This window comes from Drosophila guanche, unplaced genomic scaffold (assembly GCF_900245975.1).
Source record: "Drosophila guanche unplaced genomic scaffold, DGUA_6, whole genome shotgun sequence".
NCBI lineage: Eukaryota > Metazoa > Arthropoda > Insecta > Diptera > Drosophilidae > Drosophila > Drosophila guanche.
The window spans coordinates 11330767-11351007 of record NW_022995744.1 but is presented as its reverse complement, the minus strand read 5'-3'; positions in this window follow the sequence as shown (position 1 = coordinate 11351007).

The following is a 20241-nucleotide window of genomic DNA, read 5'->3' as shown; positions in this document are numbered from 1 at the left end:
GATTCAATGTTCGATTGGAAAACCAGGCAACAAATACAACAAACAACAAAAAAACACGATACAAACAGAAACAGAAATTATGATATATTATTTAAAAAAAAGTAAAGTATAAATTTATATTAAAAGGAAAAAAACAAGAAAAGAAAATTAAACACTTGCGGTAGCAAAAAACTATTACATTAATTATCTTATAATTACGCTGTACTATTACGATTATGATTATTAAATGATTACGATTAATTAATTAATTACTATTTTTATGCTTAGACAAACCAACAACAACAACAAAACAAAGAAAACAAAAACCACAACAACAAAAAAACAACAAAAAACAAACAAACCACAAAAAAAACCAACACTGGCGCAGAAATTTGTATTGTCAAATCAATAAAAAAAATTTGTTTAAAAATTTCAACAAACATCTTCAGTTTTTTCATTTAAATTATCTCTTGTTTTTCAGTTGGGAGTTTTTCCCATTTTCAGTTTATTTCTGGTTTTTATAATGGTTTTTCACTGCTCAAAATCATTTATTTGGTTATATTTTCTTTTGACTACCGCGTCTGTAAAAAAATACTCACCAAATTATATCTCAAGTATTTATATCAGAATTAAATCAACAACAACTTTATGTGTATAAATGAAAAAACACAACAAAAAACCAAAAAAAAAGAAAGGAAAATGAGAACATCAAAGTTCACAATTTGGGATGGAATGGAAAATCCGTGCGGAAATCTACATACAAGAAATATTATATTCTTTTAAAATTTATGCAAAGTAAAGCAGGACGGACAGGCCGTAACAGGTCAGAGAATGATAAGGGGCATAAAGGGGTTCTAACAGAAGAAATCCCACAAAGATTTACAGAAATATCACACTTCAATAATTGACTATAGTATACATATATAGTATGTATATGTAAATGGATATATACGGATATGTAGATGAAACGATTTTGATGTCTGTGTGTGTAGTAGGTGCATGTAAATGTAACATTGTCCGTAACTTTTAGCCAGAACAAAAAAAACCGAAAAAAAATTGTATTGTGTATCTAAAAGTGAAATATTTTATGTAAAAATAACTACTTAAACATGGTAGGATATGGTTGGGGGATTAAGGACCATCATCAGATTTTGATGATGGTAGTTTGGGAGGAGGAGGATGGTGAGTCCCTATCGAAGCGACGGCGCAGCGACAACTGAAACAATGAAATTGCGACAATTAAGCGTAAAAAGTACACGTAAATGTAAACCTTAATCGTAAACAGACACGTAAGAGAGTTGAACGTAATGTAACATCCCTTTTGAAGCGGGAAAAATCGAAAGAGAAAAAATAAATTTGAACGTAACTCCAGATGAGAAATACCATATAAATAATATCTATAACAAAAAATATATATATACATACATATACACACATGAATATATTTTCAACAAAAAGACAGCCACAACTCGAAATGCGGCAAAAACAAATAAACAAAAAAATAAAAAGAGTTTTTAAACATGAAAATTTTGGCAAGAACAAAAAAAACAGTCGAAAGTGTCGACAGCGAATGTGAGAAATGGAGAGAAAGATAGAGATATAGAGAGAGTGTGTGAAGGTATGTATCCAAAAATCGATTTAAATCTCCATAAAAAAGCAAAACAATTAACAACCAACAAAAAAAAAAAAGCAGAAAAATTTGTATTTGTGAAATAAAATAATATTACAGTTTGTTTTAAACGAAATACACCCCCTCGCCCTAACCCAAGAATGGAATATGTGAATAAAATATTAAGCATAAGTATTTAAAATATATCAAACAACAAAAACTATGAAAACAAAAGAAAGAGATGATTTTTATTTTGGAAATGGTTTGGATCTTGACTAACCCTTGAATACAGCCAACACTCATTGCTTTCCCCCTTTACCACCACGCAGTCAATCAGCGGACTTATCACACACACGCACAAATAAAATACATATTTGCGGATTGTTCCTCTTCTGCCTACCGACGAAGCGATTATTTTCAATGTCGCGCCTGTTCTATGGCGTTAGTATATCAGTAGCTGTGTATGTGTGCCTGTTTTGGTATTTGCCCGTGACCTTGAGGCGATAAGAGTCGCGAAATGAATTTGCCGAAATAATCAAATCAACGTTGTTTTTGCTGTTGTTGTCGCTGTGCGTGTTTGTGTGTGTGCACAGCGGAGGGGCTCCAGTGGCGCTGAGGACGGGGGACGTCTGGCTGTACCGCGTGTAGAGATAACATTCATTTGGCCGATGCCAGGCGATAGGAAGACACTCATCCTCTCGCCCCCTTACAACCGGCGCTCCCTCAGCCCCAGTACCCTAGTAAATGCCGATAAGAGAGACTCGTGCAAATGTGTGTAAGTATATTCTAATTTTAAACAGAGCAAGAGAGTGAGGGAGACAAAGAGAGCACACAATCTCTTCGCTATCTTCAAAGTCAATGTCAAAGCTACGGCGACAAACGATTGTGCGACAGAGAGGAAGGGGTCGGTTCTCAAAGAACAGAGACGAAGATGGAGACGGGCGACAAATGAACAGCGCGAGCAGTGCAATGGGGCGTATGAGTAATAAGTGAAAAGTGACTAGCAGAAACTGCAGTAGCTGTGCAAAGTGAATAACTGTGGAGGGGTAAGGGTAAGAGCGAGGGCTGAGCAGGAGCTGCAGTATTAGAAGACAAAATTAAACTGGAAAACCTACTTAGGGTTACCCTACTTAAGGCATATTAAGAATATAATTGGTGAACCTGCCATACCCTTTACAGGACAAAAGAAACCTACACCAAATACCTACAGGGTATCCAAAAATCGCTTCTAGAACGTGTTTCTGCTTTGCTGACTGTATATTTTGGCAATTTCCTTTCGATATGCGATGTTTTTGTTTGGTAATTTTTATTTGCGCATATTTCACCTTGAAATAAAACAAGCCTCAAATAAATTAATGCAAAAACAACAACAACAATTTTAGTGTGTAGAAACAGCAGCACACAGCGGCCGGCGGCCGGCGGCTGGCGGCGGTGGCAGAGCGGAAGAGAGAGCAAATTCCAATGCTCGAGTGCGTGAGTGTGTTTGTGAAAAGAATGAAATAAGAATAAATACCCCGTGGGATGGGTTGGGTTTGGGTTGGTGCCGCAGGGAATAAAACAAATATTCAAGGTCAACTGATTAGATGAAATTAGCAAAGTTCTAGCAGTTGATTGAACGAGTCGTCGCACACACACGAACAGAGGAGGAACAGTAGTAAGAGAGAGATAGACAGACGCGAAGAGAGAGTGCGTGAGCCCGAGAGAGGGGCGAACGGTTGATGAGAGCACGCGCTAAAATAAAGAACTCACGCAACCAACGCGTTTTCCCCGGTGCGTGTGTAGCTTCGTTTCCGTCGTGGTCTTCGTTGCTGTGCCTCCTCCACCACCGCCGAACACACAAGCACCGCTCGGCTCGACGAACTGCACGCGTGCGTACGCATGTGATTGCTCGCTCCCTCTCACTCACACTCTCTAGCGGTAAAGAACATAACCATTGTCGTCAGCAGCGCACATAGGCCTCTGCTTTATACGGTTTTTGGTTATTATATCCCGTGCCCTACCCTATGCTCAGTGGCTGCGTGGGGTACCTCGGTTATTGGTGGCAAGGGGATCTGGCTCCACGCCTAACCCCATTCCAGGGTATTCCTGTGAACGCCTCTCTATACTGGAATTTACGCACTTCTACATTTGCTTTTTGGGTTGGTTTCAATCTCTTTTTTTTTGCTCTAAGCCTTTGCTGTCATATTCCCGAGGGGGAGGAAGCACACTGCTCCCTCTAGCACCAACTAAATAGACAAAAAATAGCAAGAACAACAAAACATATTCCCGACAACAAAATGATATGGCAAATTTTTGCGCAGCATATAATAAATTTCATTTATGTGCCGCGTGCTCGGGCCACGGTCTAGCTAGTAGCTAACCGGGGCCCCCACGGGCACATGGCTATATACAACATTTTATTTGGAATTATGCGCCAGTTGTCCTTGAGCGTGGGCCGACTAGACGACTCGAAAAGCCTGGCCTGGCCTGGCTCTGTGAACTTGAAGAGTGTGGTGGGGGTCGAAGCGGGGGCTTTGCTTTGGATTCGGTTTCTTTTAGCGCCGAGTCGTTAAATATTGCGATTTATACTCGTATTCCCTAGCCGCCTGACGACAGTTTGTTGTGTAAGTGGTTCTTATGTCAAAGTAATCGAATGAAGAACCAATTCCATTTGACTTTTGTTTATATAAAACTTGCATGAATGAAAATGATACTCCTAAAAATCATTTCATGGCTCGCCGAATGAGTTACACTTTCTCAATCATTTTTGAATGCAAATTTGTACACTTTTGATGGACTTAAGGCTTTAATGTGATTTGTTTCGCCCGAAATATAGTCATAAAGATGGACTTCAGAATAAATCAAATCAAAATTCCGCTGCCAAAGCTAAAAAACAAACAATTGAAATATCATTAAAGAAATAAACAAAGCAATAAAGAGTGATATAAGCGAAATAAGCAATAATATCAGTACGTTTATGGCCACAAACAGAAGAGTGAATACAGTTAAAAAATAAACAAATACAAATACACACAAACACATACACGAAAATGCTTATAAATACAGCTCGTACAGCACAAAAGCAGAATGCGCTTGACATTGAACTTGAACTGCACGGACTGCAGTCGACAGAGGCGTCAGCAGAGAGCAGCAGCAACAGCAACAGCAACAGCAGCCGGCAGCAGCCAAGGCAGCGACAGAGCTGATAGCAGCGGACGAAGCTTTTGCGCTGCTGCCGAAAGTGGGTGGAGAGAGAGAGGGAGGCAGCGACAGCGTCAGTGACTGCCCTTTTGGGGCGAATGCAGCTGCAGATGGGCAAACGAATGAGATTCGTGTATACCGTAATTGAAATTACAATTACAGTGAGACAACTCTAAGGTGCACAAACATTTACAGAATCTATATCAATATTCGAAATGTAAATGTTTGTTCATAGTTTATCAATCATTAAATAAGTGGATTTCCCTTCTTCCTTCCCAATTTCATCCACTTGTTTTTAGTTGAATCAATAGTTAGTTCAATAGTTACTGCACTTAAGTAATTAACAAACTGCACGTAGGATGGTAGGCCTACGAGTGGTACACTCGTAGAATGAGTAAAAATCATATTCGACTGAATGTAGTGAGTAGTGCAATGAGTAATTCTTTCTTTCATTATTATTTCCCAGACAGCCGTGAATCACAAAGGCGAGCAAGGGGATAAAATGTATATTTAAATGATCTTGGAAACTGGGGTTTTTATATTTAAGGAAATAGTCATACATACCATTTGCCAGAACAGATTACAGAGGTTTACAGAAAGCTGCAGAAAATCTCAGCAAGGCTGAAAAATAAACAAAATTAATTAAATGAAAAAGTCGACCAGAAATGAAATAAATAAACTAATACAGTTATTAATAATTCAAATAAATAGTCATAATAATCATAAATCATTAAGTAAGTTAAAATATTGAATAAATCATTTAAACAAAAAATAGCCATCTTCATTCGTTTTGATATTAGTGGCAAATGGAATATATTCAGTTTATTTGAATAATAATAAATACAAAATGAATAAATAAATGCTGCTCTTAGCTAAACTCGAGTACCCAGAAAGCTGTAACTGGCTCCGTGTTCCACGTGGCCAATAAACGATCCGCGTTTGATGAGTCGCATTGGGGCTGGTCGTAAAACAAAGGACTGTTGGCAGGGGGACGGGGGACGGGGGCAAAAAGGGTGACAATAAAAGTGCTCAAACTTTGGGGGCCTAAAAATATGCTAAACGCGCAAATTACACTGGCTGTGAAAGGGGGCAGAGAAACACACACACACACACACACTCTTACTCGGGGGAGCCTTGTGGCAAAGATGGTTTGGCCTGGCATTGGCCACAGTCAAGGTCACACCGCTGACAAGTGTTGCACGCGCCTGCCCAAATGGGAGACGTTTCGGAGGGTTTCTGAAGGGTACTCCAGCGTTGCCTCACTGTTTTTACACTTGATTACGGACACGCGCCCGAGTATCCCCTTCTCATTCTCCTCCTCAAGGATGGGGGAGGCTAAGTGATTTCTGATTTTAAGCAGATTTATTTAGAGAAATTTCCCTCGATTTGTTTTGTTTGTCAAGTGCAAACAGCCAGGCACAATCCCATTGGCTTTCTCCTGTTCTGTTTCTCCCGCACACACACAATTTCCCCTGATTGAGGGTCCTACTTGAGAACTCCACAAAAGATATTTCGTATCGGGACAGGGGAGGGTCACATGCACATACGAGTATATTCCAATAACCTAACCCCTAACGAGTGCTGCGGCAATCTCTCCTTCAGAAAGGTCAAAGGCGAGGCCGCACAGCATCCTCCGCTGGGGGCGAGCAACAGAGCGCTGACAGAGTGTGACAGAGAGGGAGGAAAAACGAAAACCAAAACTTTTGGCATGGGGTCGGGGTCGTGTCCTTGACAATAACATTGCATGCCATCAGCTCCAGCCTTTGGCCTGAGAAAGCCTCCCGTTTTTCGGTTATCAGCTCCTGCCCGTGGCGCACGTGGCCTGTGGGCGTTGGGGCACTCCCTCGCGTATGGGCGTGGGTGGCTCGACTTGCTTGATTGCTTATTTACACGTGGCGCACATTCGGGAATTCGCGAGGTCCCCGTCTCGGACTTGGACGGGGAGGGTACTCCCGAACCTCTCATTCAACAGTGCCTCTACGCGCTCGAGTTCTGCGTATCCCGAGGCTTGCTTTTGACAATGGCGTAGTAAAAACCACGTTGATGAGGTTCCCTTGATGGCTGCCAAGTCTATTTAGATGGAACGGCGTGTGGCTTGGCGGGGGCTCGGTGCTGACTAGATTATGCCAAATTGCTGAATTGATATTTGAAAGAAAGAGAGCACGGGAAGGCTTGTCTTAAAAGAACAGGAATTTAAATGATTTTTATTCGTTTCGTGTTGGAATTTATTCGTGGAAATCAAATAATTAAGAAAATCAATTTCCGGTCAAAAATTCCCTTATTTCACCTATTGAAGTGCCTTGTTTGTTGTTACTTTGAGCTCCAGTTCCCAGAACTATATGCTTAGCTTTAAATGTACCTTCAATTCAGCTGCCAGTTAATGTAAATCCACCAGCAAGTGGGCCAGTGGCCAGTCGTCTGACTGTAGCTTCCCCCCTGGTGTGGCAATTCCAGTTAATTTTACCAATATTATTAAACAAACATGGGAGGCGCCCCGCAAACAAACAGAGGACAGTCCACACCCCACCGCTCACCCGCCCCAGTCAGGGCAAACAACCGCAGAGAAAATACACGCGCTCCAGCCAGCCCCCTCAACCCTCGCAGAACCCACACAAGCCAATAACCTAGAGCCGTTTTGCTATTTACACAATTACAACCAACCCCCAAACCCCCAACACACGACAAGGGGGGTTTGTCCTGCACACCCCTTAGATATGAAATTGCGTCGAGAATTTTTCACGAGAAACGTTTTGTGTATGGCAGGCAGGGAGCTTTGTGTTCGGCTCCAACTGGTGGGGGGGGATTCAAGGTCAGAGTTGAGAGCTGGCCATAAAAACAAAAGCGACTGACGAAAGCTCCAAACAGGAGGCTAAAGTTCTACAACGGAACACTCTTACAAACAGAAGGAAACATCAAAGTGGTCGTGGATAGATAGAGTATCCCGAGAACCAGCCAACTCCTCCTACCCCGAGAACTTTTAACGCGCAGAATCCGCTGATATCATGACTCCAGAGTTGGGGGCTTAGGCTTAGGCCAGGGACCGTATGTAGGCCAGCAGAGGTATTAAACAGTCCACCCACAACCAGCATACTCGTAAAATGAGTGCCAGGATTGTGGATTCCCGGGATATACAGTCACCGACACTCACTCGACCCAAATCAGTGAGAAGGAAGCAACTCTTTGTGCACAGGCAGGATATCGGACTGATGAGGGTTGCAGCTGGGCGGGGAACTGGCGGAACTCTGGGGGCTCTGGGACTGCAGTGGACAGCAAGTGCGATATGAAAAGTTTTTCCCAGCTGCCTGGGATACATCATCTACATACATTTTCCCTACAAATAGGAAAGGGAAGGAAAGCGCATTGCTAAGTAGATGGATGGATGACTGGAAAGTTGCACAATCCGCAGCGAAGGCTGCACTATCCCAAGTCCATTATTGCGTCTGGGGGCCGCAATGTGGCACAGGGCTAAATGCGAAATTATAGTTCGAAAATCGCATCGATCGGCGATGTAAATGTAAAAAATTAAATCAAATTACGCATACAAATTGCATTTCATAAGAAGCAAAGCAAAACAACAAACAGAATTGGAGTATCGAATGTTTATGTATAGAGGGAGAACATTTAAATACGCTTCTCCAATTCTCTTATTACGTTCGAGACCCTGGCTAGGAAACTGCCGAATGATGCTCTGTGATCGCTGATTCTGATTCGATCTCAAGGTGGTAGGAGGATGGTAGAACTACTGTGCGATTGCCCGACTGCCTGATTGACTGCGTAAGCTATGGTAATCTTCACTGGAGGTCGTTTATAAGAACATTCAAGGTGGCAAAGTCTACACTGGAAAATTCGTTTGGTAAACGATGTCAGTGCAGGGAGAGTTTAAATCATGTTCAGAGTGAAGTGCCCCAAGTAAAAATGAGATCTTTATGTATGTCCACGCTACCCTTATGCCTTCTGCCCTCCCTCCTCCTGATAATATTCATAATATTCAACCGTATGCCAGGGTCAGCCCAAAACTCCGTGTGGTGCGGGTGTGTGGCATACATTAAACCTCAATTCCTTTTATTTCTGCATTTATCGACGGCCGTTTCCTGTCTCCGAACTGAATGCCATTAAACATTTTGTTCGGCAATCGATCAAGTGATCGCCAGATATTCATTTTATGCAGTCCCATGGCCAGCGAGTGGCTGGATCTTAGGAGAGTGTTCAAGTGGGGGGCGGCGCTTCGAGCAGCACTTCCTGAATGGCTCTACCCTGACATTGAAAATGTTTGCCCATAGTTTTGCATTGCAAAACCAGCGAGTGACCATCTTCCGTTGGACCTAATGCCGCCGCCGCCGGCGCCGCCTCAAACATTGTTGCCACACCGCACTTTTCCCCTTCCCTTGACGAGTGAGTGAGTGAGAGATGTCCTTGACAGGCAGAGACAGGCGACTGGAGACCAGCGGCGCCGGTTTCTACCCACTATCCCCTCTGCGGCCCAACTAACGACTGCCGCCAGCCATTTATCGCCGGCAACAGTTGGTTGTCTCATTCTCCCTTACACCATTATCTCACCATTATCTGTGGCACAGTGACACGCATAGGCAGGAGGAGGAGGAATAGGAGCAGGCGGGGACACCATAAAAGTGGGCTCAAGGACTATCATGACTGGGGCTTATTTATAATACAAATAGAATAGCAGCAACCGCACCATCAGATGTCATCGCGGGCCTAGGACCCCAATTACATGGCATTACCAAAATAAACATCAAAGTGGGGTCTTTGCTGTTGCGATTAGTATTCGATTACCAATGATGTTTGCCATTCTATGAACATTCCGCATAAAACCAAACAAACTTCCGTCTAAACTCTCTGCCTAAAGCCGCAGAAAACCTTTTAAAATGACTTTTCGTAACAGAAAAACCAATTTATGTCGCATGCATCTTCGTTTCCACGAACCAAACCCATGTCAGAGTCCCCTGCAGCAGACACCAGAGACGTAGGAAGGGGCCGCCTTGCCACATAATGAACCCAGCCGAACCGGACCGAAACACCCGCCACAAAATGTACGTACAGCGCCATAATCATGGTGTACGCCCACGCTAGATAATTACAGCCTATATTATCGGAGAGAGGGAGAGAAAGAGACAGGAGAGAAATGGTATGGATAATGGAGGTGCCTTGGACTGCGACGCATTTAGGGAAGGGCTCCAGTCGAAGTTCCAACCCCAGTAATTTGCAGGGTAATTGAGAGGGATATTGGCGACCTTGAAGCCTTGCCCCAGACAGACAGAGAGCGAGAAAATTGATTGATGGCGGGGAAAAAGAAGGAGGCGGCAGCTCCACCTGCACCCTGCACCCTCCACCCATTAAAACCATTAACCTGCCATTTACCTGACATTAGGCTGCATATTTTAAGCCAGCACAAGCAGAAGAAAATATATATTTTATATATGTGTTGGAATATCCCATCCCCACTGATTGAATTGCGCATCGGCCGAGAAAGCTGCTCCCATCTCTGCCCCTACCCTACCTACACCCTGCCTGGTAATGTTATTCGAGTGTAACCTTCAGATTATTTTGGTTCCTCCCGCGTACACACATAATTGCTGGCATACGCGACGTATACGTGACGATTGCTTCAACACTCCTCATCCTTGGCACCATTTTGCCACCCGAGGGTGACTCCAAAAAGGCAAAGTATCAACCCCCGATGATGGCACAAACGGAATACATTTTGCCCTGCGTCCTGTGTGTGTCCCGTGCAAAGCTCAGCGTTTTATGCCCATCCAAATATTGAAGCCCAAACCGAGCTTATGAGCTTTTGCCCATTTACATTTGATTGCTGATTTTATGCGTGAATTGAGGCCGATCTGGATTCGGGCCAGCAGGAAGTATGAGTTATTGCTATGGTCCTCTGAGCCCATCCAAATCCTACAATTTATCATGCATGAGCACAACAAGGACTTGCCTGCCATCATAATGCGGTTAAGACTGGTTCTATCGGCTTAGTTTTGATACAACTCCATCATAAAAGTAAAACAATAAAATGATTTTTAGTTGATTCAGGATGATGTGCAATTATCGCAGCCTGTCCCATAAATTAACAAAAATCATACAATAATTGAAGCATAAATGCATACAAATAATTTCACTTTTCATTGGACACGACACAAATCGAACAACAACAACTGACAACCGGCTCTGAGCGCCTATCAATTTGTTACAGCAACTTGGTAGCTGAGAGGGGGCTGAAAGGGGTAGCAATATTGGGAGGAGATGCGTCCCACTTGAAGCATGAGTGTCTGTGAAATTCACTTTCTTTGCCTTCAACTCCGGAGGAAGTTTCACTCTCCCCGTAGGGTTCAATCAACTCCAAGCTTAAGATACCGTGTCCCCCCCACCCAACCATCTGGTGGCCCTCGGAATAATAATTTAAATGTCCAAATATCAAAATAATTGACATTCGCTACCATTTCCCCTACAAAAACACTTTCCACTGAAGTTGAAAATACAAAAACAACTTTTCGTTGACCCAGAAAAAGCAGTTGGGGGGAGAGAGAGAGAAAAAACCAAAACCAGTTTGGGCCCGAAAGAAATGCAACAAAAACAAAACTTGAAAACGAAAAATAAATGGAGTACACTTTCGCTTATGAAAACGAAAGTCAACGGACTTTGCGGTAAAACAGAGAAAAACTGCAAGAGAGAGAAAGAGGGGAGGGAGTAAAAACAGTCGCAGCGAAGGAGAAATTTATGGAGGGCCCTGAGACGCGATTCAAATCGCCCGCGCGTTTTTTGCAGTGTGCGCGTCGCCCCTGAAAATCGCCGCGAGTCGCACGCGACTTTTGCGAGTGACCCAATTTCCAATCCTCGGCAAACATTGAAAACGGAATCCAACAACAGCAAAAAATTGCCATACATATTTTCGAGGTTTTCCTCCACACACAATTTGCCACATTTTGGACTCTGTGTTTATGTAAAAATCACCATGAACAAAAGTCCAACAAAATGGAACTGAAATCAAAATTGAAACTGAAACTACAAAACTTTAAATGATTTTTGCCTGCAGCTGCCTTCGCCCCTCCAGCTTAACCTTAACTCAAGGCGACAAAAAAATCGCGTTAAATGCAAAGCCATTTGGGAATTAGTTGTGGCCACACATTTGATGGAGGTTTCTCTAATTGGAATGGGTTGCCGGTGGGGGTTGGGGTTTGGGGTGGGGAGGTGCGAGCTCATCTCCAGCGTATTTTAAAGGGGGGAGCTGTGATTGAAGTTCAGGGTTTCAAGTTTTGACTACTCGACCATCGAGTTGGCTCTTTGGGCACAGCCAATGAGCAGATTCAAATTTAATTATTGCACAGCCTCTGCCTCACGTGCGGTTATTCCGCAGAGTTCATTAGCCCGCGATTTCAAACGCTACAAAATTTCTCTTGGCTTTTGAACAGGCAACGCAGGCAGCAGCGACTGGGCCGATAAAGGGGCAGCGGCACAGTGGGCTCAGGGCATTTTCCCCTCTGCACTGCTCCCAAATGGAAGAAAAATATGATGGAAAAGCTGACTTCACGGTGGTTCAAAAGTTCCCGATATATTCTGTGCTAAAAGTATTCGTTTTCAGTACCTTTTGGTACCATTTTACTGCCCACTGTGCATTCGGTGGCTGAGACTGCGGCGCCTGCGCAACTGTCGACAGCGAAAGTGAAACTCGAAGAGGTTTTTGAACTTTGTAAACTAAGCCTCTCAGGAGGGGGGGCAGCTGACGTGGGAGCGGAAAGACGGTGGCGGAGAGGGACAGCAAGAGGGAGTAATGCAGAGAGGGGCGAGACGCGTAACTGGAGCGGAACCAAAAATGTTTACTTTCTTTTCACATGCTGCACTCTCGAATGTCGGACGGGGAGACAAAGACAGAGCGACAGTGTGGCACACAGTGCAGGCGAAAAGTCAATGAACGCTGGAAATGAAAGCGCCCGCCGTCTGCTAACCCAATTGAAATGAAAAAAGACTTTTAGTTTCAGTTTTGGTTTCGGTTTCGGTTTCGGTTTCTTTAATTTCGTATTTCGTGTATTTCCTTTGCTGACTTGGCAGCAAAGTTTTCGTATGCGTTCGGCGTGCTACACACAACAACAGCCGAAAGGCAAAACTAAAAAAAGGTCAGAGACAATTAGCAAGTGTCGTTCGAGGCCCCTGCGCGGATCAGCAGCATTGGCAAAGCTCCCATGAGCCGGGCCAGGCCAAGCTCAATGCTCAGAGAGCGCGACAATCCACCAACAAAACTAACAACAGGCGGCGACACACAGATGCACTCACAGATACACAGTTACAGATACAAATACTCGTAGAGTGGAGTGGTGGAGGAGGAGGAGGAGGAGGCCGACGTACGTTGAAATAACCTCATAATTGCCGCTGAGGGTCTTTGCAATGAATTATGCGAATTAACCTCAAATATGGCCCATACCCGTACAAAGCGTTTGCTGTTCAATGAAACAATATTTGGTGGGGCAGGAGGGAGGAGACTCTGCCTCTGCCTTTTCAGCCACAAGTTCAAGCACTCGTAGAGTTTTTTTTTTACTTTTTGACATATGTATATATCTATCACACCGATATTAATGAATGAAATTACTTTCTTCACACTGAGTTTTATATAGAAAATGTTAGCTACCAAAGCAAATAAGTAAAAAAATTGTCAAAAAACTTTAACTACAAGCTGCTGCATCAGGCAAACGCGCGAGTAAGTCCATAAATAAAATATACAAAATAAATAATATTGTGTTCCATGAAGCCCCTCAGTCCCAACATCGCTTGAGGAGCGATTTGATGCGCTAGTATGGGACAACCTTGCTGCCCACCAGCCGGAGCACCCAGGAAACCATCTCTTCCCAGAGCCCCCTGTGACGGCACAGTTCCCTGGGGATGGACGCTTGTCCGGCCAGTTGCAGCTTGAGGCAGCTTTAAACTATTCCATGCCGACATGCCGACATTGCATGCACCTTTGTAGACTTTGAAAGTTCAATAGTTATGAGAGATATGTATGTATATTTATGTATGCATGACAAAAAACTGTCATTGATCGCTCATGGCTTTCATGGTTCGAGCTTCAAGCAATTACGGCACAAGTTCAATGGCCCATCAACAAGCGATCTGGCCAGACAGTGGGCTCCCAATCAGTGCGGAAGAAACCGAGACCACGGCACCACGAATTATAGTTACTGTTCCAAAGCCAAAGCCAAAGCAAAGGCAAAGGCAAAGAGGAAGACTCGTGTCGCTTATTAGTTTTCGGCGCATGCGCCACAGCCAAAGGGGATGGAGAGAGAGAGAGCGAGAGAGAGGAAGGAGAAAAGAAACAACAACCGTTTGAAATGAAATTGAAAGCTAAAGCGAAAGTGTATTTATTTTTTGTTGTTTTCTTTTCTTTCTTTCTGGCTTGCTGGCATTACATTTTTGTGTCACTTTTCTGCTTTACTTTTCTGCCGCCTGCCGCCTGCCGTCTGACGGCAACAATTCTTCAAAATTTCTTTCGTTTTGTCAACGGTTTTCACTTTCTCTCTGTCTCGCTCTCTCTCTCTCTCTCTCTAGCTTATTCATTCGGTATCAGTTTGGTCAAGAGTTGTCTGCAGAGGGAGAAAGAGAGAGGAGAAGCAGCAGCCGCATTGTTAATAACAAATTTGTTAGACAATAATTGATGAAAGCCAGAAGCGGGGGAAACATCTCAATAACGAGAGTGAAATCTGTTCAATGGGGAGAGGGAGTGCAGAGTGTGTGATTGGTGACCCCTTTGCATAGCAGAGCGAGTTCAAAAGTTGAAAACAAAAAAAAAAAACATTCACATTTTGAGCTCCAACTCGAATCTGAATCTGAAGCTTAAAACCGAAGTTGAAGTTGAGGCTAAGGAAAGTGGCGCAGAATTTTGAATGAAAAGAAAAGAAAAGTTTCTTTTTGGCTGCGGCTCTGCCATTAATTGAGTTAATTATGCCAGAAGTCGAGTCGTGGTGCTCATTTTTGCATTGGGAGTTCATTTCGCTTCGTTTCTGTTTCTGTTGTTTGTTGGAGGAGTGGCTGTCGAGGGGGCTACCCCAGTAGACCAAGAATTTGTAATTTCAAAGTAAAAGTATATTTTCTCTGCTTCTGTTCTCCTTCTGCGAGGGTTAATTACTGAACTGTTCGTGGCGTGGGGATGGGTTGTGTAATGAGAATGTCTGCCATAAGTGAAATATGCAAATTGAATGGAAATGATTTGAGAACGAATGGGAAGCGAAGTACGAGTCTTAATTGAAATCAGAAAATATCCATTAAGTGCAAATGGGACTGAAAGCCTTTAAGATTTGCAAGTAATACGCAAAATTCACAGGAATATAAAACTTGTATTTATTTTAAATAAAATTCTACTAATGAAATTATAAATAGATCAATTCAATCAACAAATAAAAACAATAATTTGACTATTAATTCCCACATTCCGCCACTTACATATGTATTTAGAAACTCTTACCTGCGAGTACATCCTGTACCTGTACCTGCACTTTTAGTATGATTTACTATCCATTACATGCAGTACCCTCCCCCTCCATTTCCAGTTCCTGTAACTATGCAAAGCATTGCACCTTGTGCCTGCGTCTCGACTTTCACTGACGCCGCCGCCACCAGCGACGCTGCCGTCGCTGTCGCTGCTGACCCAGAAACTGCAGTGACACGTTGGCCTGGGCCAGCGGAGACATCCAATCCAATCCAACCGTACAGTCCACGCCTGGCCAACACACATAGAGGCACACAGAGGCAGCGAATCGTTTATGCAAGCGCATAAAAAACCTGCAACTGCTGTTGGCCGCAAAAAAGGATGAGGACAGGGCCCATAAAAAATAACCACAGACTGAAAAAAGAGGCCGGAGATACGGAAATGAAGAGGTCGACATCCTGTTGGTGCCTCCCTTCCCTGATCCCGAGGTCGAACCGATCTGCAGCCGGCAAAACTTTCTTAATGACCCTCGCGGGCCACTGAAAACATTTTAAATGCCATTAAGCCTTTAAGCATTTACGAGATCAGCTCACGTTCTGGCAGCTGTTGTGGGACTTTAAACCCCAATTGGGAGAAAAAAAGGAATCCAAAATCCACGGTGCTGGATCCAATCATAGACAATTTTCTGCGCTTTCCCCACAGCAACAACAAACAGCAAAAAATCAACAAAAATCAAAGATTTCCATTAAAAGCAATTTAATGTTTGCCTCAATAAACACGAAAACGAACCCGAATAAATGAAATCTCTGCAGCAACGAGATTCAAACAAGAAATTGAGACATAGACATAACGAAAGTTCAACACTTTCTTTTCCACCCAGAGGGGGAGACCACCACAAACAGAGTTCAAACTCTCGTTTTGGGTAGGTGATGGCCAGCAATTATCGGGGTGCCAGGCCCAGAAAGTAAAGACAAATCAGACCATAACACACGAGAGAAAATGATTGAAATTTGACATACTCTATGTGGAGCATACTAGAGTTGTAAATGTAAAGTAACCAACGCACAAATGAATCGAACGAACAAAGTATCAGCAGATCGGTAGATCAGATTAAAATAATTCCAGTACAGAAAGCGTAGAGAATAGATACTTAAGCTGAGAGAAGACAATGGCAGCAGATCAGACACTGCTTTGGGTGATAGAAAGAGTATCTCGGTGGAAAGAGACATTTAAATGGCAAAAGAAAGTGAAAAATATTGCAACAGCGTCAACAGCTACACAGCGCAAGGGAGAAGAGAGCGAAAAGAGATCGGGAGAGTGGCTCAGAGCTTGGTAGATGGATAGATACGAGTATCTAAATAGACACAAAAGAAAGTGAGGTTGAATGCAGATCAAATCGTAGCGGGCACTCCGAGTGTCATTGCTCTGAATTCGGAGAGTTCAATGAAGGTTTGTTGAACCTTTGGCTGTCCCTCCATCCCTACAGCCAGCCCAATAGTGACTTCCAGATCGTATTTGAATGATTTTCACCGGCAGCCGAGACCGAGCCAGCCGTAGCCGAAGCCGAAGCACTCCAACGTTCGGGTGCAAAAAAGTGAGAGTTTTGGGGTGGCCAAACAGCCAAACAGCCAAACAGAGATTTGAATGCCGAGCGGGGGGCCCCAGTGCTGCCGGCTATTGGGGTCACACTCCGTCGTAGCTCTCTGAAGATCTCTATCAAGCGTAGATCATGATGTGTGTATAATTTTCTATGAAATACTTTTCACAGTTTGTTACTTTTGTCGGGCCGCATGACGCATATTCAGCCGAAAACTTTCATTCGAGCTGCCTCTCTTGAAGGAGGTCAGTGAACGGAAGGCAGAGAGCCACAGAGACAGCCAGAGACACACAGAGACCTAAACGCAGCGATATCGAATGACCAGTTAAAGCCAGACAGACAGACATGGGGCAGCCGCAGCAGCTGCTTGAAAAGTGCTAAAGATCTGTCCCTGAAACAGGACGAGTGACAGGAGAGCCAGGAGAGACTCCTGCAAGACAGAAGAGCATCGTGTTACACTCACATACATACAGAAAATACCGTTAACACGGACATGGGCCCTAAAGTAGCAGATACTGTGTTGTGTTTGGCAGCCCAAAGTTGATTGGCCTTTAGATTGTTCATTGAATTTGAAACCCGCACATAGGCAACCATATGTTCACCCTGAGAGCTCATTGGTCTTACAAATAATGCATACTTTCATATATTTATGCGTTACACCTTTCTGCTATTCCATTCCTAAACACATTTCAATTTACAGCCAATTCTCCATTCAACCTAAATCATAAATGCCAACAGCTCTCAGCCATGTAAGTCCCAACTGCACCTTTCTCTTTCAAGGAGAATCTTGTCTAGGTACCCTGCTGACCCATCGCCTTTTATCTTTGCTAGATCTTAGTCACCAGTTCTACCGAAACTGAAATCCCAACAGATCCCGCCGACCCAGTTTCAGTTCAGTTCCATTCCCTGCCTTTGCCACATTTCTCACGCTTCCCAACTGCTCTGACTGACTCTGTCCAGAAACGTTGAACTCGTAATATTCCCGGGAAATGGCGACGACACACAGTGCCCGCATGGACAAGACAACACTCCATCCATCCATGCAGCAAAAGTGATTCCGCTTTAATTTAATTTTTTGTTTCTTTGTTGTTGTTTTTTGTGTCATACGAAGCAAAGTACAGTTTATTTGTCCACAATACTCGACGTGGTCGTATATTTATGTAATTTGGTGTCAAGTTGCCCAGTGCGCAGTGCCGTCAGTGCCTCCTCCAGTGACCAGTGACTCCAATGGCGGTGCCCAGCGTCTGTTTATTTCAAGGTTTCAGCAATTATCCAAAGCAAAGATCGGCATGGAAATGATTTCCTGGAATCCACAACCCAAAAGGGTTTGCGACGCTCGTGGAGTGAAGTAATGAAAGCCATAATATAAATAAACTACAGATCCAACCAGAACAGCAAAAAATACTGTCTATATCGAACAAAATTTCACGCCCTCGATGCATGGCAATGGCGACCGTTTCAAGTTCAGTGGAAAAAATAGCTCAACAGACAGAATAATCGTAATGTGATGTACTGTGGGGTCGCGGGTAAGAGGGGTTGCCTAGGCTAGGGGTAGAGTCAAAAGACCAAAGACCAATGTCCGCTCCACCACCACAAAATCAGACACCCACACCACTGCACTGCCAGCACTAATGATGACGCACTCAGTGAAACGCTGAGGCAGCAAAACGCTGACACGCGGTGCTGGTGGTGTCCACGGGTCAAGCAAATGACCCAAAACTGTTCCGAATTGAGTCACAATTAGTCGTAGTATTCATACGGGGAGGGGCAACAGCAGAGTGCGCGGCGTGCGGGCTGTGCCGTAGGTGCGGTTCTGAATAGTTTTCTGTAAATATTTAGCAAAAGTTTCTATCTATCTACCCATTTCTGTGTCTATTTCCATTTCCATTTCCATTTCCATTTGCTTACCCTGACCTTTGCCAGAGGGTAGAAGGGGCTGGGGGGGGGGGGCCTCTCTATAGTTCTGACATTGAAATTTCACTGCCACTGCCACATTATACATTGTTCTATTCTTGCTTTTCAGAGAACTTTACGAGCATTGTTCTTGCCTTATTCTTTATTCTTTTAGTTCGCTGCCCATTGCTGGAAATCATTATTTCTGTTGTGGTCAAATTTTGTTGTTTTGTTGTAGCTGGGCATTTGTGGCCTTTAATTTGATTTTATAGGAAATATGTATACGTCTATGGAATGTACAGGTTGAAGCAAATAGCGTAGTTCCATTTGAAATAGAACAAAGCAAAACTACACAAAAGAATGTTTATACTTTTCACAATTTGCATTTAGATTACGAGTATTTGTGGTTACATTTTCGAATATTTTGTGTTTCAATTTCTTTGCGATCGAATAACAAATTCACCTCCAGGACCAACGACTTTTTTAAATATATTAGACAACACCATCGTATTTCCAATCATTTGTACTATTTATTAATGGGGAAATCACTATAAAATAATAATAATAAAACAAAATAATAATGTACGTACATTCATAAGTAGATCGAAAATATGTAATCTCTTTGAATAATTGTCATAAATGAAATATCAAATTTCTTAACCTTCGCGTTCCCTGCCCAAAGAGAAACCGAAGTCAAAGGTCACGACCTTACTGCATGATACCACACCCGGTGCTAATTCCAGGAATCCTAAAAGCAAGCTAATGTCGAACAATTTGAACATGGATACACCCTTATGTACCCCATACATACATATACAAAAAACCGAAATAATCGGCCATACCGACATATTTTTAATGGAAATTCGTTTTGGTAGTGGTGGAGAGGGCTTTGGCCAATATGTAAACGTTAATTCATCAATTTAATGGCAGTGCCAGTTGCCAGTTGCCAGTTGCCAGCAAATAGGCAGAGGAATGGCAGCAAAGGGACGTCCAGGCACGCCAGAATGTAATCATCAGCGGAAAAAACTTAAATATGTACAAAAAAAAAAGGGAGTGGGGTTTGGAGAAGAGCGGGAAATCAGGCATTGCAGGCATTGACCTCGCAGTCAACGAACCAGCAGGATGTCCTGCCATAGTCCTAGGTTCCGTCCAGGCTCTGTCCTAGAGATTTATGGCCGCAAAGCGAACGCGAGTTGAACGAACCCACAAAACGACGAACAGGAAGTGGGTTTGGTTGGGTCTCTGTCCCTGTCCCAGGTCCCTGCTCAATCGCAATTTGTTTTCTGTTTCTGCTATGAGTAGATTACATAATACTTCCTCTCCACAACAATGTGGCGCCCACCCGCCCACACAAGCAGCGACCAGTTGGGCAAGGAGCAGGGCTTGCAGGGGTAGGCATTGAGGCAGGAGAACCGGAAGTTAACCTTGAAGTTGAGCAAACCAGTGGAGGAAAGGGGAGCGGAGGGAATGGGAGGGGGGGGGAGCAACAACAAACTGCGCAGCATCCGAAAAATCCAAAGCCCCAGTCACAGAATCCCATTCCCAGGTCCCAGC